Genomic DNA, 23,358 nt, shown 5'->3' with positions numbered 1-23,358 from the left:
AGAAAGGCCCCAGGCTAGATCCAAGTTCTTGGTAAAAAAATTAGCACCCTCAGAGTTCTCAGGGATTTTCAAAGTCCACCCTAACCTCTAAGAGGCCAATTAAACAAGCATTTGTGAGAGTTAATCCTTGTGAAAAACAAGTCTGTTTATAGGCACAAAGCAGACAGAATAGAGAATACAATACAGTCCTTTTCAAGGACTTTATCAGCCCTTCCAAGTCTGCCCTGCAGGCAGGAGAGACCTGGAGAACCATGGCTGTGGTTCTGAAAGGTGGTCGTTACCTTTAATATAGAGACAATGATGTTCTGAAATGAGCAATTATCAGATACATTTTAGTCACCTGGCTGTGTTGGGCCCCAAGATTATGAGTTCATAGAACGCATCAAAAAGCAAAGTCCAACATCTGTTAGGATCCTGAGACAATTATTCCAGTTGCAACAGCCTCACTAGCTGGGTGAGGCCTGTAGTTTTACATGTGGTTTTATATAGGACAATTTCTAGCTCCTGATGGGTGTTGAGATGGGTTGATACCCACAGCCATGAAAATTTGTAGACCCTCTGACTTTTTTACTTTTTTTTTTTTTTTTTTTTTTTTTTTTTTTTTCAGATTTTTCCATGACATCTTATTGTTGTATGTTCACCTGGAACAAGAGGTTCAGATCTTTGTTAGACTATGTTCATCTAGAAAGGGAAATTTGAACTTTTTAAAACACCAATGTACATGGTTGGCTACAGCTTTCCTAACATTTTCCAGTCCATGCATACATCCAAGACATCTTATCATTTTAATTAATTAAAAAATCAATATAAACAATACTGCATATATTAGTTCATATTTCAAAGAACATTTTACTCACTATAAGATTGATGATGTATTTTTATCTTATATTAAAAATAGTTATTGGTTGAAATATAAGGACGTAGATTCTACTGTTGAGAGTTGTTATTTAATGACTAACTTTTAAATGCAAACCCTAAGAAAGTTCCCATTTTCTCTAAAGAAAAACTAAAATAATTTATAGATATAGAAAATTGATGTCCAGTTTTTTACATTGGAGACTAACAGGCTGGCTTCATTCATCTAATTGTTGTTTCAACACAAATTTTGGCTGGGCATGGTCGCTCACGCCTGTAATCCCAGCACTTTGGGAGGCCAAGGTGGGAGGATTGCTTGATGCTGGGAATTTGAAACCAGCCTGGGCAACAAAGGAGACTGTCTCTATAATAAATAAATAAATAACAAATTTAACTGAGGATCCAAATATCGGACATTGTGCTTATAGGAGTTTTCAGCCCTCCTTGTGCATATAAATTGATAGGGGAGGGAGGAGAAGGCTGGAATCAATACAACTGGGGGATTAACCTTGTCACAGAAGCTAACATCTGCACGCCAGGTGGATGGTGTATGTCTTGATCTATGTTAGGCAGGTATTCGCTAGGTCAAGCAGCACTTTGGCTTGTGTTTGTAGCTGAGAATAGGACAGTGTCATAGGTCTGGAAGACAAGTTCTTCACCCAGGGTGATGCGGGAGCAAGCCCCAGGCTCCAAATAAAGAACTGTCAAGACAGCTGTCAATCAAAAAAAGAAGCAGGCTACTGTCAGGGAGTTAACCAAAAAGTCCAGCTGGACAGTTTCTACTCCACTATCCTGGCTGTTCCAGAGAAGTGAAGAAACGGGAGAGAATTCTGGGTCCTGGAGACCTCAGGAAACTGGATATCATCCTGAACACACAAGAAATAAGTTATGGCAGCAAGATGAATTCTGAACCCCACTATGTGACAGATTGGATTCTGTTATTAAGACATTGTTATGGTAAATGAGAACTCCAGCTCAAGCCTGCACTTACAGAGAGGAACTTCAGTGACGGGCCTGAGGAGTCAGGCAGCTAACAATAATATCAAGTCAGAATGTATTTTTTATTTTCTAAGCCATTTCTGTGTCTGGAAGTTTGGCGTCTATTATGTTTTGCTTTCAGTCAATGGAGATAACCTTCCTAGCAGCCTTTGAGGCAGTCCTTATTTTGTGAATTTTTCATTGTACCTCACAAGAATAAGAAGGGGGAAACCAGATAATACCAGTATCCAAAAAGGTACTTTTAGCAACCAAACTACGCATACCTTTTCCTCCTTCTTTCTCTTCTTCCTGGAAGGCCAAAAGAAGAAATCTTTTTGCCTTCCAGGAAGAAGTTCTGGTTCAAAAGCCATCTAAAAGCAACCTTAAGTTATTATTTTTTAATTGCCCCATTTGTTTTAAGTGTTTTGCTAAAAATCATCAGCTCTTTTGATACAGGAATATAATTTATAGAGATAAAACTTTCTGAGCCTAGAAATCCTCAGAACTAGAGCCTCCTAAGCTCTAGGCTCAGAGCTTAGGAGGCATTGTACACTTTCATTCATCTCTTTTACATTTCCACCTTTTATCTCAGCTACTGAATGATAAAGGATAAGAGCCACCAGAGTCCAAGCCATAGACTAAACTCAACCTTAGACAGTCCCAACCTCCATTGGCTAAAACCCAGATGAACCCCAACCCACTATGTATGTGAGAGTAAGAAAAACACTGTTGTTTTTTGCCTCTTTAGTTGAAGTAGTTTAACAGTATTATTATGCTTATTGCTATAGTATAGCTATTGATACAATGTAACTTATTGATATCATACATACTCATGCATATAATTTTTTACTTCATTTAATTAATTTAATAAGAAAATCATACATATTCTTGATCTGAAGAACTGAAGTTGTAAAATTTTTGGTGTTGCAGACACCATACTAATAATTGTCAATTATTGTAAAAAGGTGATTGATTATACTCAAATGAAAATTTGGGGCGGGGTGGGGGGCAAGATGGCCTACTAGAAACAGCAGCTTTCAGAGGCTCCCATAAAAAAAAATAAGTGTGTGAATCCTTCACTAGCAACCAAGGTTTCCAGCTTCTCTTATCAGAACTGACTAGGAGGCTGATGTGATCCATGGAGACAAGGAAGAACAGTGTGGTGCAGCGGCCCACTTGAGGTCCACACAGAGTCAGGGAGGTCCCTCCCCCAAGCCAAAGGAGGCAGTGAGTGAGCATGCTATCCAGCCAAGGAAACCAGGCTTTTTCTACAGAACTGTGCAACCCATGAATTGGAAGATCCCACTCGTGTACCCACACTACTGGGGTTTAGCGTCCCAACCCTAGGATGCACAGACTCTTAACAGCCTCTCAGCTGGAAACTGCTTAGGCCTATGGAACTCCCAGGGAGAGGGGCGACCAGCACTGCTGCTATGGCTGCCTGCTGTCTAAGCATTTTGAGCTCCTTAGGGGAGGGGCAGCAGCCAGCACTGGGACTCACAACTGCCTAACACGCTAAGCCCTCTGGGTGGGGGAAGGGCAGCACCTATCTCTATAGCTCCAGGCTGTGCTTTTCCCCTGCTGGAGCCAGGGAGGCTGAATGGCTTGGTCCCAACACTTGTCCCCAACGGCCCAATACACTGGCTGTGGCAGTCTGTGACCAGAGTGCCTCTTCAGGCCTGACCCTGACACATCCTTTTTCATTGGTCAAGGCTTCCCAGCAGGAACTCCAATAGCTCCAGCCAGAGGCTCAGGGATAGAACCTGGAGCTCCCTGGGCCTGAGCCCCTAGCAGTAGGGGTGGCTGCAGTCTCTGCAGACCAGCAGACTTAGCCTTTCCCCCTGGTAGTTCTGAGGAATCCAGGCAGCCCAGATGAGTGGGTTTTGGGCCAGTGAGGCACACTCACTCCACCAAGGGACATAGTGCTTCATTTAACGGGTCCTGTTTCCCATGCCACCCAACTGGGTGAGACCCTCCAACAGGGGTTGTCAGACACCCTATACAGGAGCAATCCTACTGGCATCAGGTTGGTGCCCCTTGAGGTAGAAGTCCCAGAAGAAGGAGCAGGCACCCATATGTGCTGTTCTCCAGCCTCCTTGAGTGACATCTCCAGGCATGGGAGTGAATCAGATGAATAGGGCCTGAGGTGAACCCCCAGCAAACTGTATCAGCCCTACAGAAAAGGGACCTGACCATTGAAAGAAAAAGAAAAAGCAGAAAGCAACAACAGTATCAACAAAAACAACAAAACGTCCCCACAAAAACCCCATCCAAGGGTCAGCAGCCTCAAAGACCAACACTAAACAAACTCATGAAGATGAGAAAGAATCAACAAAAAAATGCTGAAAACCCAAAAGGCCAGAGTGCCTCTTCTCCTCCATATGATCGCAACATCTCTCCATCAAGGGCACAGAGCTGGATGGAGGATCAGATGAATGAATTGACAGAAGTAGGCTTCAGAAGATAGGTAATAAAAACTAGGGTGAGCCAAAGGAGCATGTTCCGACCCAATGCAAAGAAGCTAAGAATTTTGATAAAAGGTTAGAGGAATTGCGAACTAGAATAACCAGTTTAGAGAGGAACATAAACGACCTGATGGATCTAAAAAACACAGCACGAGAACTTCATGAAACATGCACAAGTATCAATAGCCGAATCAACCAAGTAGAAGAAAGGATATCAGAGTTTGAAGGCCATCTGGCTGAAATAAGGGAGGCAGACAAGACTAGAGAAATAAGAATAAAAAGGAATGAACAAAGTCTCCAAGAAATATGGGACTTCATAAAAAGACCAAACTGACCATTAACTGGAGTACCAGAAGGAGACAGGGAGAATGGAAACAAGCTAAAAAACACACTTCAGGATATTATCCAGGAGAACTTCCCCAATCTAGCAAGAAAGGCCAACATGCAAATTCAGGAAATATAGAGAACATCATTCAGACATATAATCATCAGATTCTCCAAGGTTGAAATGAAGGATAAATGGTTAAGGACAGCCAGAGAGAAGGGGCAGGTCATCTACAAAGGGAAGCCCATCAGACTAACAGCAGGCCTCTCAGCAGCAACTCTATAAGCCAGAAGAGATTTGGGGCCAACAATCAACATTCTTAAAGAAAAGAATTTTCAATCCAGAATTTCATATCCAGCCAAACTAAGCATCAAAAGAGAAGGAGAAATAAAATCCTTTCCAGACAAGCAAATACCAAGGAATTGTGTTATCACTAGGCCTGCCCTGCAAGAGCTCCTGAAAGAAGCACTAAATATAGAAAGGAAAAGCTGGTACCAGCTACTGCAAAACACTCCAAAATATAAAGACCAATGACACTATGAAGAAACTGCATCAACTAGTATACAAAATAACTAAATAGCAGCATGATGACAGGATCAAATTCACACAAAACATACTAACCTTAAATGTTAATGGGCTAAATGCCCCCAATTAAAAGACACAGACTGGTAAATTGCATAAAGAGTCAAGAACCACAGGTGTGCTGTATTCAGGAGACCCATCTCACAAGCAAAGACACACATAAGCTCAAAATAAAGGGATAGAGGAAAATTTACCAAGCAAATGGAAAGAAAAAAAAAAAAAAGCAAGGGCTGCATTCTTAGTCTCTGACAAAACAGACTTCAAACCAACAAAGATCAAAAAAGACAAAGAAGGGTATTACATAATGGTAAAGGGAACAATTCAACAAGAAGAGCTAACTATTCTAAATATATATGCACTCAATACAAGAGCATCCAGAGCTATAAAACAAGCTCATAAAGACTTTCAGATAGACTTAGACTCCCACACAATAATAGTGGGAGACTTTAACACCCTACTGTCAGTATTAGACAGATCTACAAGACAGAAAATTAACAAGGATGTTCTGGACTTCAACTCAGCTCTGGATCAAGTAGACCCAGTAGATGTCTACAACATTTTATACCCCAAATCAACAGAATATACATTCTTCTCAGTGCCACATGGCATTTATTCTAAAATTGACCACATAATTGGAAGTAAAACACTCCTCAGCAAATGCAAAAGAACAGAAATCATAACAAACAGTCTCTCAGACCACAGCGCAATCAAATTAAAATTCAAGATTAAGACACTTACTCGAAACCACACAGCTACATGGAAAATGAATAACCTGCTCCTGAGTGACTCCTGGGTAAATAATGAATTAAGGCAGAAATCAAGAAGTTCTTTGAAACCAACGAGAACAAAGAGAAAACATACCAGAATCTCTGGGACACAGCTAAAGGAGTGTTAAGAGGGAAATTTATAGCACTAAATGCTCACATCATAAAGGTTGAAAGGTCTCAAATTGATACCCTAATGTCAAAATTGTAAGAGCTAGACAGCCAAGAACAACTAATTCAAAAACTAGCAGAAGAAAAGAAATAACTAAGATCAGAGAAGAATTGAAAGAGATAGAGACATGAAAAGTTCCCCTAAAAATCAATGAATCCAAGAGCTGGATTTTTGAAAAAATTAACAAAATAGACCACTAGCTAATAATAAAGCAGAAAAGAGAGAAGACTCAAATAGACACAATAAAAAATGACAAAGTGGGTATAACCACTGATCCCTCAGAAATACAAACTACCATCAGAGAATACTACAAACATGTCTATGCAAATAAACTAGAAAATCTAGAAGGAATGGATAAATTCCTAGACACATACACCCTCCTAAGAATAAACCAGGAAGAAGTCAAATCCATGAATAGACCAATAACAAGTTCTGAAATTGAGGAAGTAATTAATAGCCTACTCACCTAAAAAAGCCCAGAACCAGATGGATTCACAGCTGAATTCTACCAGAAATACAAAGAGGAGCTGGTACCACTACTTCTGAAATTATTCCAAACAATTGAAAAGAGGGACTGCTCCCTAACTCATTTTATGAAGCCAACATCACCCTGATCCCAAAACCTGGCAGAGACACAAAGAAAAAAAAACTTCAGGCCAATATCCCTGCTGAATATTGATGCAAAAAATATTGGCAAACCAAATCCAGCAGCACATCAAAAAGCTTATCCACCACAATCAAGTTGGCTTCATCCCTGAGATGCAAGCCTGGTTCAACATATGCAAATCAATAAACATAATCCATCACATAAACAGAACCAAGGGCAAAAACCATATGATTATCTCAACAGATACAGAAAAGCCCTTTGATAAAATTCAACATCCCTTCATGTTAAAAACTCTCAGTAAGCTAGGAATTGATGGAACATGTCTCAAAATAATAGGAGCTATTCATGACAAACCCACAGCCAATATCATACTGAATGGGCAAAAGCTAGAAGCATTCCCTTTGAAAACTGGTACAAGACAAGGATGCCCTCTCTCACCACTCCTATTCAACATAGTATTGGAAGTTCTGGCCAGGGCAATCAGGCAAGAGAGAGAAATAAAGCATATTCAAATAGGAAGAGAGGAAGTCAAATTGTCTCTGTTTGCAGATGACATAATTTGCAAACAGAAATCCCATCATCTCAGCCCAGAAACTCCTTAAACTGATACTTAACTTTAGCAAAGTCTCAGGATACAAAATCAATGTGCAAAAATCACAAGCATTCCTCTATACCAACAATAGACAAGCAGAGAGCCAAATCATGAGTGAACTCCCATTCACAATCGCTACTAAGAGAATAAAATATCTGGGAATACAGCTAAGAAGGGATGTGAAGGACCTCCCCAAGGAGAACTACAAGCCACTGGTCAAGGAAATAATAGAGACACAAGCAAATGGAAGAACATTCCATCCTCATGGATAGGAAGAATCAATATCATGAAAATGGCCATGCTGCCCAAAGTAATTTATAGATTCAATGCTATTCCCATCAAACTACTATTGACATTCTTCACAGAATTAGGAAAAAGTATTTTAAATTTCATATGGAATCAAAGAAGACCCTGTATAGCCAAGACAATCCTAAGCAAAAAGAACAAAGCTGGAGGCATCATGCTACCTGACTGCAAACTATACTACAAGGCTACAGTAACCAAAACAGCATGGTACTGACACCAAAACAGACGTATAGACCAATGGAGCAGAACAGATACCTCAGAAATAACACCATACATCTACAACCAGCTTGCTGTTGAATTGTTCCCTTTACCATTATGTAATGCCCTTCTTTGTCTTTTTTGATCTTCAAAAAACCTGCCAAAAACAAGCAATGGGGAAAGGATCTCCTGTTCAGTAAATAGTGCTGGAGAAACTGGATAGCCATATGCAGAATACTGAAACTCCTTACACTTTACACCCTTCCTTACACCTTATAAAAAAATCAACTTAAGAGAGATTAAAGACTTAAATGTCAAACTGAAAACCATAAAAAGTCTAGAAGAAAACCTAGGCAATACTATTCAATACATAGGCATGGGCAAAGACCTCATGACTAAAACACCAAAGCAATTGCAACAAAAGCCGAAATTGACAAATGAGACCTAATTAAACTAAAGAGTTTCTTCACAGCAAAAGAAACTATCATCAGATGAACAGGCAACCTACAGAATGGGAGAAAATTTTGCAATCTACGCATCTGACAAAGGTCTAATATTCAGAATTTACAAGAAACTTAAAAAATTTATGAGAAAAAACAACCCCATCAAAAAGTTGGCAAAGGATACAGACACTTCTCAAAAGAAGACATTTATGTGGCCAAGAAACATGAAAAAAAGCTCATCACTGATCATCAGAGAAATGCAAATCAAAACCATAAAGATATATCTCACACCAGTCAGAATGGCAATTATTAAAAAGTCAGGAAACAACAGATGCTGGTGAGGCTGTGAAGAAATAGGAAAGCTTTTACACTGTTGGTGGGAATGTAAATTAGTTCAACCATTGTGAGAGACAGTATGGCAATTCCTCAAGGATCTAGAACCAGAAGTACCATTTGACCCAACAATCCCATTACTGGGTATATGCCCCCCAAATTATAAATCATTCTACTATAATGACACAAGCACGCATATGTTTATTGCAGTACTGTTTAGAATAGCAGACTTGGAACCAACACGAATGCCCATCAATGATAGACTGGATAAAGAAAATATGGTACATATACACCACAGAATACTATACGTCCATAAAAAGGAATGAGATCATGTCCTTTGAAAGGGCATGGATGAAGCTGGAAGCCATTATCCTCAGCAAACTAACACAGGAAAAGAAAACCAAATACCGTATATTCTTACTCATAAGTAGGAGTTAAATGATGAGAACACATGGACACAGAGAGGGGAAGACCACATGCCAAGGCCTGTTGGGAGTTGGGGTCTGAAGGAAGGGAACTTAGAGGATGGGTCAACAGGTGCAGCAAACCACCATGGCACACGGATACCTATGTAACAAGCCTACACATTCTGCACATGTATCCTGTTTTTTTCTTGTTTGTTTGCTTTTTAGAAGAAATAAAAAAAGAAAGAAAGTTTGTCCAGAGCAATGTTTTGGGACTAATGAGTACAACAACAGGAAGAGATGAAATTCTAAGGTCAGATAAAAGGGTGATAAGGACTTATAAAAAGAGATAGAAGACAGGGTTGCTTCCAAGATGGCCGAATAGGAACAGCTCCGGTCTGCAGCTCCCAGTGATATCAACACAGAAGACAAGTGATTTCTGCATTTCCAACTGAGGTACCTGGTTCATCTCATTGGGATTAGTTGGACAGTGGGTGCAGCCCATGGAGGGCAAGCTGAAGCAGGGCAGGGCATTGCCTCACCTGGGAAGTGCAAGGGGCCGGGAAATTTCCCTTTCCTAGCCAAGGGACGCCATGACAGACTGTACCTGGAGAAACGGTACACTCCTGAAGAAATACTGCCCTTTTCCCACGGTCTTAGCAATTGCTGGACCGGGAAATACCTTCCCGTGCCTGGCTCAGCAGGTCCCATGCCCACGGAGCCTTGCTCACTGCTAGCACAGCAGTCTGAGATCAACCTGTGATGCTGCAGCTTGACTGGGGGAGGGCCATCTGCCATTGCTGAGGCTTGAGTAGCTCACAGTGTAAATAAAGCAACTGGGAACCTCGAACTGGGTGGAGCCCACTGCAGCTCAGCAAGGCCTACTGCCTCACTAGATTATACCTCTGGGGGCAGGGCATAGCAGAACAAAAGGTAGCAGACAGCTTCTGCAGACTTACACGTCCCGTCTGACAGCTCTGAAGAGAGCTGTGGTTCCCTCAGCATGGCGTTCAAGCTCCGAGAATGGACAGACTGCCTCCTCAAGTGGATCCCTGACCCCTGTGTAGCCTGACTGGGAGACACCTCCCAGTAGGGGCCAACAGACACCTCAAACAGGCAGGTGCCCCTCTGGGATGAAGCTTCCAGAGGAAGGATTAGACAGCAATAGTTGCCATTCTGCAGCCTCTGCTGGTGATACCCAGGCAAACAGAGTCTGGAGTGGACCTCCAGCAAACTCCAACAGACCTGCAGCTGAGGGTCCTGACTGTTAGAAGGAAAACTAACAAACAGAAAGGAATAGCATCAACATCAACAAAAAGGACGTCCACAACAACACCCCATCTGTAGGTCACCAACATCAAAGACCAAAGGTAAATAAAACCACAAAGATGGGGAGAAACCAGAGCAGAAAAGCTGAAAATTCCAGAAACAGAGCTCCTCTTCTCCTCCAAAGGATTGCAGCTCCTCACCAGCAAGGGAACAAAACTAAATGGAGAATGAGTTTGACGAGTTGACAGAAGTAGGCTTCAGAAGGTCAGTAATAACAAATTTCTCTGAGCTAAAGGAGCATGTCCTAACCCATTGCAAGGATGCTAAAAATCTTGAAAAAAGGAAAGATGAATGGGTAACTAGAATAAACAGTGTAGAGAAGACCTTAAATGACCTGATGGAGCTAAAAACCACAGCATGAGAACTTCGTGACACATGCACAAGCTTCAATAGCCAATTCGATCAAGTGGAAGAAAGGATATCAGTGATTGAAGAACGAATTAATGAAATAAAGCAAGAAGACAAGATTAGAGAAAAAAGAATAAAAAGGAATGAACAAAGCCTCCAAGAAATATGGGACTATGTGAAAAGACCAAATATACATTTGATTGATGTACCAGAAAGTGATGGGGAGAATGGAACCAAGTAAGAAAACACTCTTCAGTATGTTATCCAGGAAAACTTCCCAAACCTAGCAAGGCAGGCGAAAATTCAAATTCAGGAAACACAGAGAACACCACAAACATACTCCTCAAGAAGAGCAACCCCGAGACACATAATCGTCAGGTTCACCAAGGTTGAAATGAAGGAAAAAATGTTAAGGGCAGCCAGAGAGAAAGGTCGGGTTACCCCAAAGGGAAGCCAATCAGACTAAGAGCAGATCTCTCAGCAGAAACCCAACAAGCCAGAAGAGAGTGGGGGCCAATATTCAACATTCTTAAATAAAAGAATTTTCAACTCAGAATTTCATATCCAGCCAAACTAAGCTTCATAAGTGAAGGAGAAATAAAATCCTTTACAGACAAGTGAATGCTGAGAGATTTTGTCACCACCAGGCCCGCCTTACAAGAGCTCCTGAAAGAAGCACTAAACATAGGAAGGAACAACCAGCTACTGCAAAAACATGCCAAATTGTAAAGACCACTGATGCTATGAAGAAACTGCATCAATTAATGGGCAAAATAACCACCTAACATCAATATGACAGGATCAAATTCAAACACACCAATATTAACCGTAAATGTAAATAGGCTAAATGTCCCAATTAAAAGACACAGACTGGAAAATTGGATAAAGAGTTAAGACCCATCAGTGTGCTGTATTTGGGAGACCCATCTCATGTGCAAAGACGCACATAGGCTCAAAATAAAGGGATGAAGGAAGATCTACCAAGCAAATGGAAAGCAAAAAAAAAAAAAAAAAAAGCAGGAGTTGCAATCCTAGTCTCTGATAAAACAGACTTTAAACCAACAAAGATCAAAAGAGACAAAGAAGGCCACTACATAATGGTAAAGGGATCAATTCAACAAGAAGAGTTAACTATCCTAAATATATATGTGCCCAATACAGGAGCACACAGATTCATAAAGCAAGTCCTTAGAGACCTACAAAGAGACTTACACTCCCACACAATAATAATGGGAGACTTTAACACTCCACTGTCAATAGTAGACAGATCAATGGGACAGAAGATTAACAAGGATATCCAGGACTTGAATTCAGCTCTGGACCAAGTGGACCTAATAGACATCTACAGAACTCTCCACCCCAAATCAACAGAATATACATTCTTCTCAGTACCACATCACACTTATTCTAAAATTGACCACATAATTGGAAGTAAAGCACTCCTTAGCAAATGTAAAAAAGAAATTACAAAAAACTGTCTCTCAGACCACAGTACAATCAAATTAGAACTCAGCCTTAAGAAACTCTCTCAAAACCACACAAGTACACAGACACTGAACAACTTGTTCCTAAGTGACTACCGGGTAAATAATGAAATGAAGGCAGAAATGAAGATGTTCTTTGAAACCAATGAGAACAAAGACACAATGTACCAGGATCTCTGGGACACATTTAAAGCAGCGTGTACAAGGAAATTTATAGCACTAAATGCCCAAAAGAGAAAGCAGGAAACATTTAAATCTACACCCTAACATCACAATTAAATAACTAGAGAAGCAAGAGCAAACAAATTCAAAAGCTAGCAGAAGGCAAGAAATAACTAAGATCAGAACAAAACTGAAGGAGATAGAGACACAAAAAAACCCTTCAAAAAATCAATGAATCCAGGAGCTGGTTTTTTGAAAAGATCAACAAAATAGATAGACCACTACCCAGACTAATAAAAAAGAAAAGAGAGAAGAATCAAATAGAGGCAATAAAAAATGATAAAGGGGAAAACACTGATCCCACAGAAATACAAACTACCATCAGAGAATACTATGAACACCTCAACACAAATAAACTAGAAAATCTAGAAGAAATGGATAAATTCCTGGACTCATACACCCTCCCAAGACTAAACCAGCAAGAAGTTGAATCTCTAAATAGACCAATAACAGGTTCTGAAATTGAAGCAATAATTAATTGTCTACCAACCAAAAAAACTCCAGGACCAGATGGATTCACAGCTGAATTCTACCAGAGGTACAAAGAGGAGCTGGTACCATTCCTTCTGAAATTATTCCAATCAATAGAAAAGGAGGAAATCCTCCCTAACTCATTTTATGAGGCCAGCATCATCCTGATACCAAAGCCGGGCAGAGACACAATTTAAAAAAAGAGAATTTTAGGCCAATATCCCTGATGAACATCAATGCGAAAATCCTGCATAAAATACTGGCAAACCAAATCTAGCAGCACATCAAAAAGCTTATCCACCATGATCAAGTTGGCTTCATCCCTGGGATACAAGGCTGGTTCAACATACGCAAATCAATAAACGTAATCCATCACATAAACAGAACCAATGACAAAAACCACATGATTATCTCAATAGATGCAGAAAAGGCCTTTGACAAAATTCAACAGCACTTAATGCTAAAAACTCTCAATAAACTAGGTATTAATGGAACGTATCTCAAAATAATATGAGCTATTTATGACAAACCCACAGCCAATATCATACTGAATGGGCAAAAACTGGAAGCATTCCCTTTGAAAACCAGCACAAGACAAGGATGCCCTCTCTCACCACTCCTATTCAACATAGTGTTGGAAGTTCTGGCCAGGGCAATCAGGCAAGAGAAAGAAATAAAGGGTATTCAAGAAGAAAAGAGGAAGTCAAATTGTCTCTGTTTGCAGATAACATGATTGTATATTTAGAAAACCCCATTGTCTTAGCCCAAAATCTCCTTAAGCTGATAAGTGACTTCAGCAAAGTCTCAGGATACAAAATTAATGTGCCAAAATCACAAGCATTCCTATACACCAATAATAGACAAACATAGAGCCAAATCATGAGTGAATTCCCATTCATAATTACTACAAAGAGAATAAAATACCTAGGAATCCAACTTACAAGAGATGTGAAAGACTTCTTCAAGAACTACAAACTACTGCTCAACAAAATAAAAGAGGACACAAACAAATGGAAGGACATTCCATAATCATGGATAGGAAGAATCAATATCATGAAAATGGCCATACTTTCCAGGGTAATTTACAGATTCAATGCCATCCCCATCAAGCTACCACTGACTTTTTTCACGGAATTGGAAAAAACTACTTTAAAGTTCATATGGAACCAAGAAAGAGCCCACATAGCCAAGACAATCCTAAGCAAAAAGAATAAGGCTGGAGGCATCATGCTACCTGACTTCAAACTATACTACAAGGCTACAGTAACCAAAACAGTATGGTACTTACACCAAATAGATATATAGGCCAGTGGAACAGAACAGAGGCCTCAAAAATAACACCATATATCTACAACCATCTGATCTTTGACAAACCTGACAAAAACAATCAGTGGGGAAAGGATTCTCTATTTAATAAATGGTGCTGGGAAAACTGGCTAGCCATATGTAGAAAGCTGAAAGTGGATCCCTTCCTTACACTGTATACAAAAATTAACTCAAGATGGATGAAAGACTTAAATGTAAGACCTAAAACCACAAAAACCCTAGAAAAAAACCTAGGCAATACCATTCAGGACACAGGCATGGGCAAAGACTTCATGATGAAAACACCAAAAGCAATGGCAACAAAAGCCAAAATAGACAAATGGGATCTAATTAAACTAAAGAGCTTCTGCACAGCAAAAGAAACTATCATCAGAGTGAACAGGCAACCTACAGAATGGGAGAAAATTTTTGCCATCTCCCCATCTGACAAAGGGCTAATATCCAGAATCTACAAAGAACTTAAAAAAATTTACAAGAAAAAACAACCACCATCAAAAAGTGGGCAAAGGATATAAACAGACACTTCTCAAAAGAAGACATTTATGCAGCCAACAGACATATGAAAAAATGCTCATCATCACTGGTCATCAAAGAAATGCAAATCAAAACCACAATGAAATACCATCTCACGCCAGTTAGAATAGTAATCATGAAAAAGGAAACAGATGCCGGAGAGGATGTAGAGAAATAGGAATCCTTTACACTATTGGTGGGAGTGTAAATTAGTTCAACCATTGTGGAAGACAGTGTGGCTATTCCTCAAGGATCTAGAACTAGAAATACCATTTGACCCAGCGATCCCATTACTGGGTATATACCCAAAGGATTATAAATCATGCTACGATAAAGACACATTCACATGTATGTTTATTGCGGCACTATTCACAATAGCAAAGACTTGGAACCAACCCAAATGTCTATCAATGATAGGCTGCATTAAGAAAATGTGGCACATATACACCATGGAATACTGTGCAGCCATAAAAAAGGATGAGTTCATGTCCTTTGCAGGGACATGGATGAAGTTGGAAACCATCATTCTAAGCAAACTATCACAAAGACAGAAAACCAAACACCGCATGTTCTCACTCACAGGTGGAGTTGAACAACGAGAACACATGGACACAGGGCAGGAAACATCACACACTGGGGCCTGTTGGGGGGTGGGGGCCTGGGGGAGGGATAGCATTAGGAGAAATATCTAATGTAAATGATGAGTTGATGGGTGCAGCAAACTGACATAGCACGTGTATACCTATGTAACAAACCCGCATGTTGGGCACATGTACCCTAGAACTTAAAGTATATATATATATATATATAAAAAGAGATAGAAAATATTTAAAGATGCCTCTGTTAGGAGATGAGTTATTGTTCTTTGCATTTCAGTATATTATAAGGTGCAATGCCTAATACATCAAAATTCAATCTTAATCCTTTTAGCTCTAAAATTTTCTACACATTCTAAAATTAAAGAATTTGAGAGCTATAAAGGATCTTGGAAATCATTTTGATTCAGTCTCATGTTTTAGAAATAAGAAAACTAATGACAATAATAATACCATAGCTAAAGAGAAAAATTTTTTAATCTTTTCTAATTTATTAATAGATCCATAAATAGATCTCCTGATTAAAACTTTAATCTTCTTTCTATTGTATCACACCATCACCTTGTTTGTCAATTTATTTGGGAGTATGCTTTTGTTGACAATTCTTTTTGTGTATTCTATTTATATGGGAAAATTATTTTGTAGTTGGAGTGGTCTATTTTAAGATAATTAAGACAAAGTAGCTATAATATTAGTTTATTATTGTTTATTATAATTTTATTGGTAAACCCATGTTTACCAGTGAAATTACATATGTTATAATGCTCTGTGTACCATAACATTCAGCAGAAGCTCTTTAGTTTAATTAGATCCCATTTGTCAATTTTGGCTTTTGTTGCAATTGCTCAGTCTCACCACACATGACCATCACCTGGAGAGCTTCACATTACAGGTGCCTAGTCTCATACCTTGAGGTTCTGATTTAAATGTTCCAGGGTGTAGCCTAGGAACTGGGATTGTTAAAAGTTGCTGCAAAGAAGAATAAACTTTTTTTTTCCTTTTTAGCCTTTATTCTTATGTAATATAAACATTTGTATTTTTCTTGTTGAACAGAAACATTTAATTAAATGCTATAAATTTTCCTTTGTATCACTTTAGCTGCACCCCACAGTTATATGTGATATGTTCATTTAATTTTTTCTTTTCTTTAACAAAGCAATATTTATTAAGAACAAAAGTATTTTCTTACTTTTTATTTGATTTATAACTATCATGAATATAGGTCTGGACAAAGCAAAATTGCCTTTGAATTTCCAATGTGTCTTTTTGCTAAATAGTACATATTAAATAAAACATAATATGTATATAAGAAATAGAAATGTCACATAAAGTTTATATAAAAATAATATTTACAAAGCACTATTCTGAGAACTAAGTTTCATCAAGCTTTTATTTTGAAATTGGTTTATCAAGTGTCTTCAGTTCTTAAGATGATAATGAATGAGATTAAAATTCCTTTTGAAGACAGACCATTTTTTTTTAAGTCCAAAATTTCTGGAAGTCCAACAGTTGGTTCATTTGAAATTTGAATTAGCCTTGAAGAAACTCAGATTTGTTTCTGAAAGGTGACGTTGAACAAAAAAACTCCAGCATATGGAGGAGGGTTCTTAAGTGCTTTTTAGAAGCACAGACAAGAATGAACCTCATATTGGAGTGGGAGGTAGAGAACAGACACAGTCTGAATAGAAGAAAGGGGTTCTATTTTCAGACCCCTGGAGAATGACAAAAGGGAGCCCCAGCCACGGCAGTGCTTGGAAAATCTTGCGATGTGATGGTTCCTACATCATCTTCTGGTAAATGAATCATTCTTACTATTTCAGTCATCATCCCTTCTAGGCTTAAGGGTTTAGATCTCTCCTTATTTACTTCTTTTACAAAAGAAATTACTTCCTCCTTCAGGACGGAGTTGGTCTCTTCAACTTTACATATGCGTCCACGAGACTTTGTATCTTTTATGATTCCTTTTCTAGGCTGGTATCTTCTAAAAATTACTCAATATCTAAATATTCCTTTTGATCAGTATGCCAAGTATGCCAAGAAATGGATGCTGCATCAGAACTGGTGCAGCCAGTATTTGCACAACCTGCATTTTCTTTCCCAAAAGTCAGCTTCTAGCCTAATGCATAAATCTGAACAAATATGAGAGACCCACCAAAAAGCCAATAACAAATATACACACCACTGACTTCCACTGGAGACTACTGTAGTCAATGCCTAGCCTCATGTCATCTGGAAGCAGCTCTGCTACCACTTTTTGTGACTTCCCCAGGATCAGCTGAAAGCCAGGCTCCATAGTGGTTCACAATGCCTGTGTGGCACTGAGGCCCCCAACAGAATTCCAGTGGGTAACCATAGCTCCCATAGCCTACAACAAACTGCTCAGAATCCCACCGTGTTCTGCCTGGAACCCACCCACCCATCTCTGGCAAACTAAATCAATAACAAACGAGCCAGTCCAAGTACAATTTTTTTTTACTGTGCTTTTTGCCATAGTGGTCTCTCTTTTCTCTTCTTTTTAATTTTTTCAATTATGAAATGTTTTTATCAAAATCCAATAAACACACCATGAAAGTCACAGATTTGTAAGTATACAATTTGATGACTTGACAGGTTACACCTGTGAAACCAACAACCTAATCCAGATTAGACCATGTTTACCACTTTAGAAATTTCCCCTGTGCCTCCTTCCCCTCCCTTGTGCCTCAATTCCCCACCACCACCTTGATTGCTATCACATGTTAATTTTGACTATTCTTAAACTCCCTATAAATTGAATCACACATAAGGTAATCTTTTTGAAATACAATAAAATACAATGTTGAATTTCATCCATGTTGTAAGTGGAACACAGTTCACTCTATTTTTAATTTTCTATTGTGCATTGTGTAAATACTCCATGATTTATTTATCTGTTCTCTTTGTTTTAGTTCGTTCTTGCATTTCTATAAAGAACTACCTGAGACTGGGTAATTTATAAAGAAAAGAGTTTTAATGGGCTCAGGGTTCTGCAAGGTATATAGGAAGCATGATGGCTCTTCAGGAAACTTGCAATCATGGTGGAAGGCAAAGAGGAAGAAGGCATGTCTCATATGGCCAGAACAGGAGGGAGAGAGAGCAGGGGGAGGTGCTACATACTTTTAAACAACCAGATCTCATGAGAACTCACTCACTATCACAAGAACAGCAAGGGGGAAATCTGCCCCCTGATCCAATTACCTCCCACCAGGCCCCTCCTCTAATACTGAGGATCAAAATTTCACATGAGATTTGGGTGGGGACACAAATCCAAACCATGTCACTCCTATTGAACAAATCCAAACCATATCACTCCTATTAATGGAAATGTAATTTTTCATTTGTCTTAGGTAAATGCCTAGGTATGGGGATGTTTGTGTAAGAAACAGGGGGATTGCGCAAGTTTACCTTCCTATGCATGAGGTATAAGGGTTATATTTGTTTCGTATTCTTGCCAATATTTTTTTCAATCTCTTTTAAAATGTTAATCACTTCCAATACAAGTGAATTTGTTCTATTGTTTTAATTGGTCCTTTCATGTGCCTATTGGCCATTGTACAAATTCTTGTAAAGAAGATGCCTTTGCTTTATTTTTTAAAAAACATTTGAGGTATTTGTCTTATTCTCATTGACTTATAGAAGTTCTTCATACATCCTAGTCATAAAAGTCAGATATATGAAATGAAAATACTTGATTCCAATCTGTGACTTGCAGTTTTGTTTTCTGAATGCTGTCTTTTGATATGCAGGTTTTAACATTGATAAAGTCCAATTTAATACTTTTTCTCTTTTATAGTTAGTGCTTCTTGTGTCCTTTATAAGAAATTCTTGTCTAACCCCAAGGTCATGAAGCTATTCTCCTGCCTTTTCTTCCAGATATTTTATAATTTTAACTTTTACATTTGCATCTTGATATATTTTACAATATTCTGCAATAATTTTGTGCAATGTGATGTAGGCGCCAAGGCTTATTGACTCTCTTTATTATTTTTTTTTAGATGAAGTCTCACTCCGTCACCTAGGCTGGAATGCAGTGGTGTGATCTCAGCTTACTGCAACCTCCACCTCCTAGGCTCAAGCAGTCCTCCAACTTCAGCCTCCTGAGTAGCTGGGACTACAGGCATACACTACCATGCTAGCCTAACTTTTTTTTGTATTTTTTAGTAAAGACAGAGTTTCACCATGTTGGCCAAGCTGGTCTCAAATTCCAGACCTCAAGTGATTCACCAGCCTAAGCCTCCCAAAGTGCTAAAATTATAGGTGTGAGCCACCATTCCTGGCCTGATGCTTTTTTCTGTTGGTTATGGATCACTTTTACCTACTTCTTTGCATATCCAGTAATTTTTCCTAATAAGCTGGATGTTGTGGATAATACATTACAGTGAGTCTGGATTGGCTGTCTTCCTTCAATTAGTGGTATGTGTTGTTGTGGCAGGCAGTTAAGTCATGAATCAATTCTTTTGATCAGACTTTATTTATTTTTGTTAGTGTGAATGTATTTCACTTTTGTCTTTAGTCCAAGGGGATGGCCCTTACTTCTAAGTTGTGGACTTTCTTAGATCTCAATAGACTGTCAGAGGTGCTCTTCCTGCTCTCAACACACCGGCTAAATCAGCACACCTGTGTTCCCAGCACTGGGCTCTCTCTGGTGTCTCCTTTCAGCTCTCAGATCTGCAAAGGCCACCTTCTGTTAGGCCTCATAGAGTTTAGCCCTGTGCACATCAGCCCTACTCTTGGGCAAGGACCTGCAGGAAACTTCCAGGTAGATTTTTGTCCCCTTCTCCCAGCCAACCCTGTAGACTCTCCTTTCCTGTACTCTGCCTTGCGAATTCCAGCAGCTTCAGCAGCCCATCTCTGGCTCCTTAGTTCAGGGAGACCACAGTGCTCTACTTGGCTCCACTTCCACCTTCCTATCCTGCAGAGTGTCCTATCTAAGAGCCAGAGCTCAGCTCATATGCACTTCCACTCTCTCAAGGATCTCAGTCCTGGGCTAGGACTGATAAGTCACATCATATGTTTGGCCTAGTTTTATGTTTGTGAATTATGGGTTGAATTATGTGTACTCCCAAAATACATATGTTGAAGTCCTAACTCCCAGTATCTTGGAATGTGGCATTATTCAGAAATTGGGTTGTTATAGTTGTAGTTAAAATGAGGTCACACTAATGTACATTGGACCCTTTATTCAATGTGATGAGTGTCCTTACAAAAAGGGGAAATTTGGAGACAAACACACACAGGGAGAATGCCATGTGAAGACGAAGGCAGAAAGGTACAAAACAATGAACGCTAAATATTGCTGGAAAATCAGCAGATGCTTGGCAAGAGGCCTGGAGCAGATTCTTTTCTCACAGCCTTCAGAAAAAAACAATTCTGACAACAATTTTATTTAGGACTTCTGGCCTCCACATGGGAGTCAATAATTTCTGTTGTTTAAGCCACCCAGTTTGTGGTACAATAGTCCTTCATCTACTGGGGGTATGTTTCAAGACCCTCAGTGGATGCCTGAAGCAGCAGATAGTACCAAACCCTATATATACTATGTTATTTCCTATACATACATACTTATCATCAAGTTTAATTTATAAATTAGGCATAGAAAGAGATTAACAATGAGATAGAAAAATTGTAATAATATACTGCAATACAAATTATATGACTGTGGTCTCTCTCTAAATATCTTTTTGTACTGTACTCACCCTTCTCGTGATGATGTGAGATGATAAAATTCAGACTGCAGCTGACAGCAGGTGACTGAAACTGTGGAAAGCAAAACCTCAGATACAGTGGTCCACTGCACTTTGTTACACAGCCCTAAGAAACTCATAGATTGTGGTAGGAGAGTAGCTGGGCACCAGTAACCCCGCCCTCAATGTGAATTTCTTGACTCTGCTCGAGGCCTCTTCCCCTGGGGCACCCTGGGCCTGGGCGGTGTCCTGCACTCCAGACTTCTTCAGTTTCAGCTCTGTCTTCAGGTACTAGGGCTCTTGCTACAGCTGCTGGCAGTTCTGGGAGAACTCTGGGAAGACTTTAAAATACAGCAGGACTTCATTTCCAGAGATTCTACCTTAATCTATCTGGTGTGGGCCTGAGAATCAGTCGCTTGTCAATGCTTCCCAGGTGATTCTGATGTGCAGTCAATAGTGAGGAAATCCTGCTCTGAGTCTTAGAGTACAAGTCAACTGCCTAATTTCCTGCTGCGAAGACTGATTTTGGGTGAAGGCATCCCCAGATAGCTGGGCAAACATCACTTCTGGCTGTGTCTGTGAAGCTGTTTCCAGAAGAGATTAACATTAGAGTCAGTAGACCAGGGAAAGAAGATCTGCCCTCACCAATGTCGGTGGGCATCATTCAGTCCCTTGAGGGCCTGGATAGAGCAAAAAAACAGATGAAGGGTAAATTCTTGCTTTCTGTCTTTGAGCTGGTACATCCATCTTATCCTGTCCTAAGACATCAGAGCTCCTGGTTCTCTGACTTTGGGACTCCGGAACTTATACCAGCACCCCCACCCCTCAGTCCCTTCTCAGGCCTTCAGCTTCTGACTGGGAGTTACAGCGTTGGCTCCCCTGGTTCTCAGGCCTTTGGGCTCAGACTCAATTATGCCACTGGCTTTCCTGGTTCTCCAGCTTGCAGATGGCATATTGTGGGCTTTCTCAGCCTCTATAATCATGCGGCCCAATTCCCATAGTAAAGATCCTCTCATATATGTCTATGAATATACACATCCTATTGGTTCTGTTTCTCTGAAGAACCTTGATTAATATGCCAACCCACGAATCATTCAAACAAGCCAATCACATCCTTTCGACAGAACTAGGGTGCACCTCATTCTCTTTCTACTATAAAACTTGCCTCTAAGCTACTTTGCTTTTTCTCTCTGCTCCTTGTGTGGCTCTGCCTGGTGTGTGTTGTCTCCTGGGCTGTGAGTATATGTGACTAATAAACTGCTGTCCCTCTCATCTGCCCAGTGTCATGTGTCATGTTCAGCCACCCCCATAACCCTAGGATGGCAGTGCCTGCCTCACCAATGGGGTGAAGAGAAGGCTAACAAAACAATGATAGCATTGGCAATGATGAGAAGTGAAGAAAACGAGCAGGGATCAGATGCATTTTGGAAGTAAAGCTGACAGTAACAGATGGATTTGGATAGGATTTCTAGGTTTTTGGCCTGAAAGCTTCAATACATAGTGGAACTGCTAGCCACAGTGGGTAAAGATGAAGATAAGAACAAATTTGATGGGGAAAATTAAAAATAATTACAAATTATTAACAATATTTTTAATAATATTTTGACATACTATGTTTGTGGTGATTAAGGGATATCCAAAGTATATCCAGCTGGAGTTATCAAATAAGCAGGTGGATATTTAATTCCGAAGCTCAGGGGCTTATAGACCTTTCTCCCCTTAACAGGTCATGTTGCAATGTGGAACTGTGGACCAGAGAGAGATTAAGTGAGCTCATCAAGATCATAGCTTAGAAATGGCAGGTGTTTAGGCTATAAATCAGTGTTCAATCCAATAGAAACATGAACCCTAAAACAAAGGAAACATATTGTCTCATCTGTACCCTTTTCTACTGAGAAAAGTAGAAATTAATAAGGCCATTCTGGGCCACCAGCAACAATAGTTAGTTTTTACATTATTCTATGTGTTGGGCATCCATCCAAGATTACTCATGTTAACTCATTTAATACTCACAATATCCCTGTAAGGTGGGTTTTGTTACTATTCCTATTTTGTACAAGAAGAAAATGAAATACAGAGCCATTAAGTAATTTGTCCAAGGTCACATAGCAAGAAAATAGCAGAGCTGGATTATAAACTCAACTGTTCCGACCCCAGCATTCATGCTCATAACAACTGAACTATACTGTAGTGTCAGAATGGCAATTTCACTGTCCTGTGTCATGCTTCACTGCTTCAGAAAACAGGTGGCTTCAGGAAGCTAACATGTCAAACCATCACTTGTAGATATTACATTATAAATATAACTGGCCAGTCCAGAAAAGCCAAAAACATATTTGTGAA

The 23,358-nt window shown here is 39.6% G+C and overlaps 1 protein-coding gene across 3 annotated transcripts in view; it reads right to left on the bottom strand.

Moving 5' to 3' along the window:
• The window catches only part of LOC129466899 (LINE-1 retrotransposable element ORF2 protein), a 258,698-nt gene that overhangs the window by 96,658 nt on the left and 138,682 nt on the right, over positions 1-23,358 (bottom strand). Inside the window, exon 5 of one of the 3 annotated variants that reach the window (XM_063621307.1) lies at positions 21,028-21,088. The exons of 1 other annotated variant lie outside the window; for it this stretch is intronic. The gene's annotated coding sequence lies outside the window, so the exon portion shown is untranslated. Of the gene's footprint in view, positions 1-20,491; positions 21,696-23,358 lie in introns of those variants that run through there. One more of the 3 variants, XR_010116608.1, reaches the window with a different exon arrangement.

Source organism: Symphalangus syndactylus, chromosome 17 (assembly GCF_028878055.3).
Source record: "Symphalangus syndactylus isolate Jambi chromosome 17, NHGRI_mSymSyn1-v2.1_pri, whole genome shotgun sequence".
Lineage (NCBI taxonomy): Eukaryota > Metazoa > Chordata > Mammalia > Primates > Hylobatidae > Symphalangus > Symphalangus syndactylus.
Note: the sequence above shows the minus strand (reverse complement) of the source record. Positions and strands in the feature narration are given on the sequence as shown.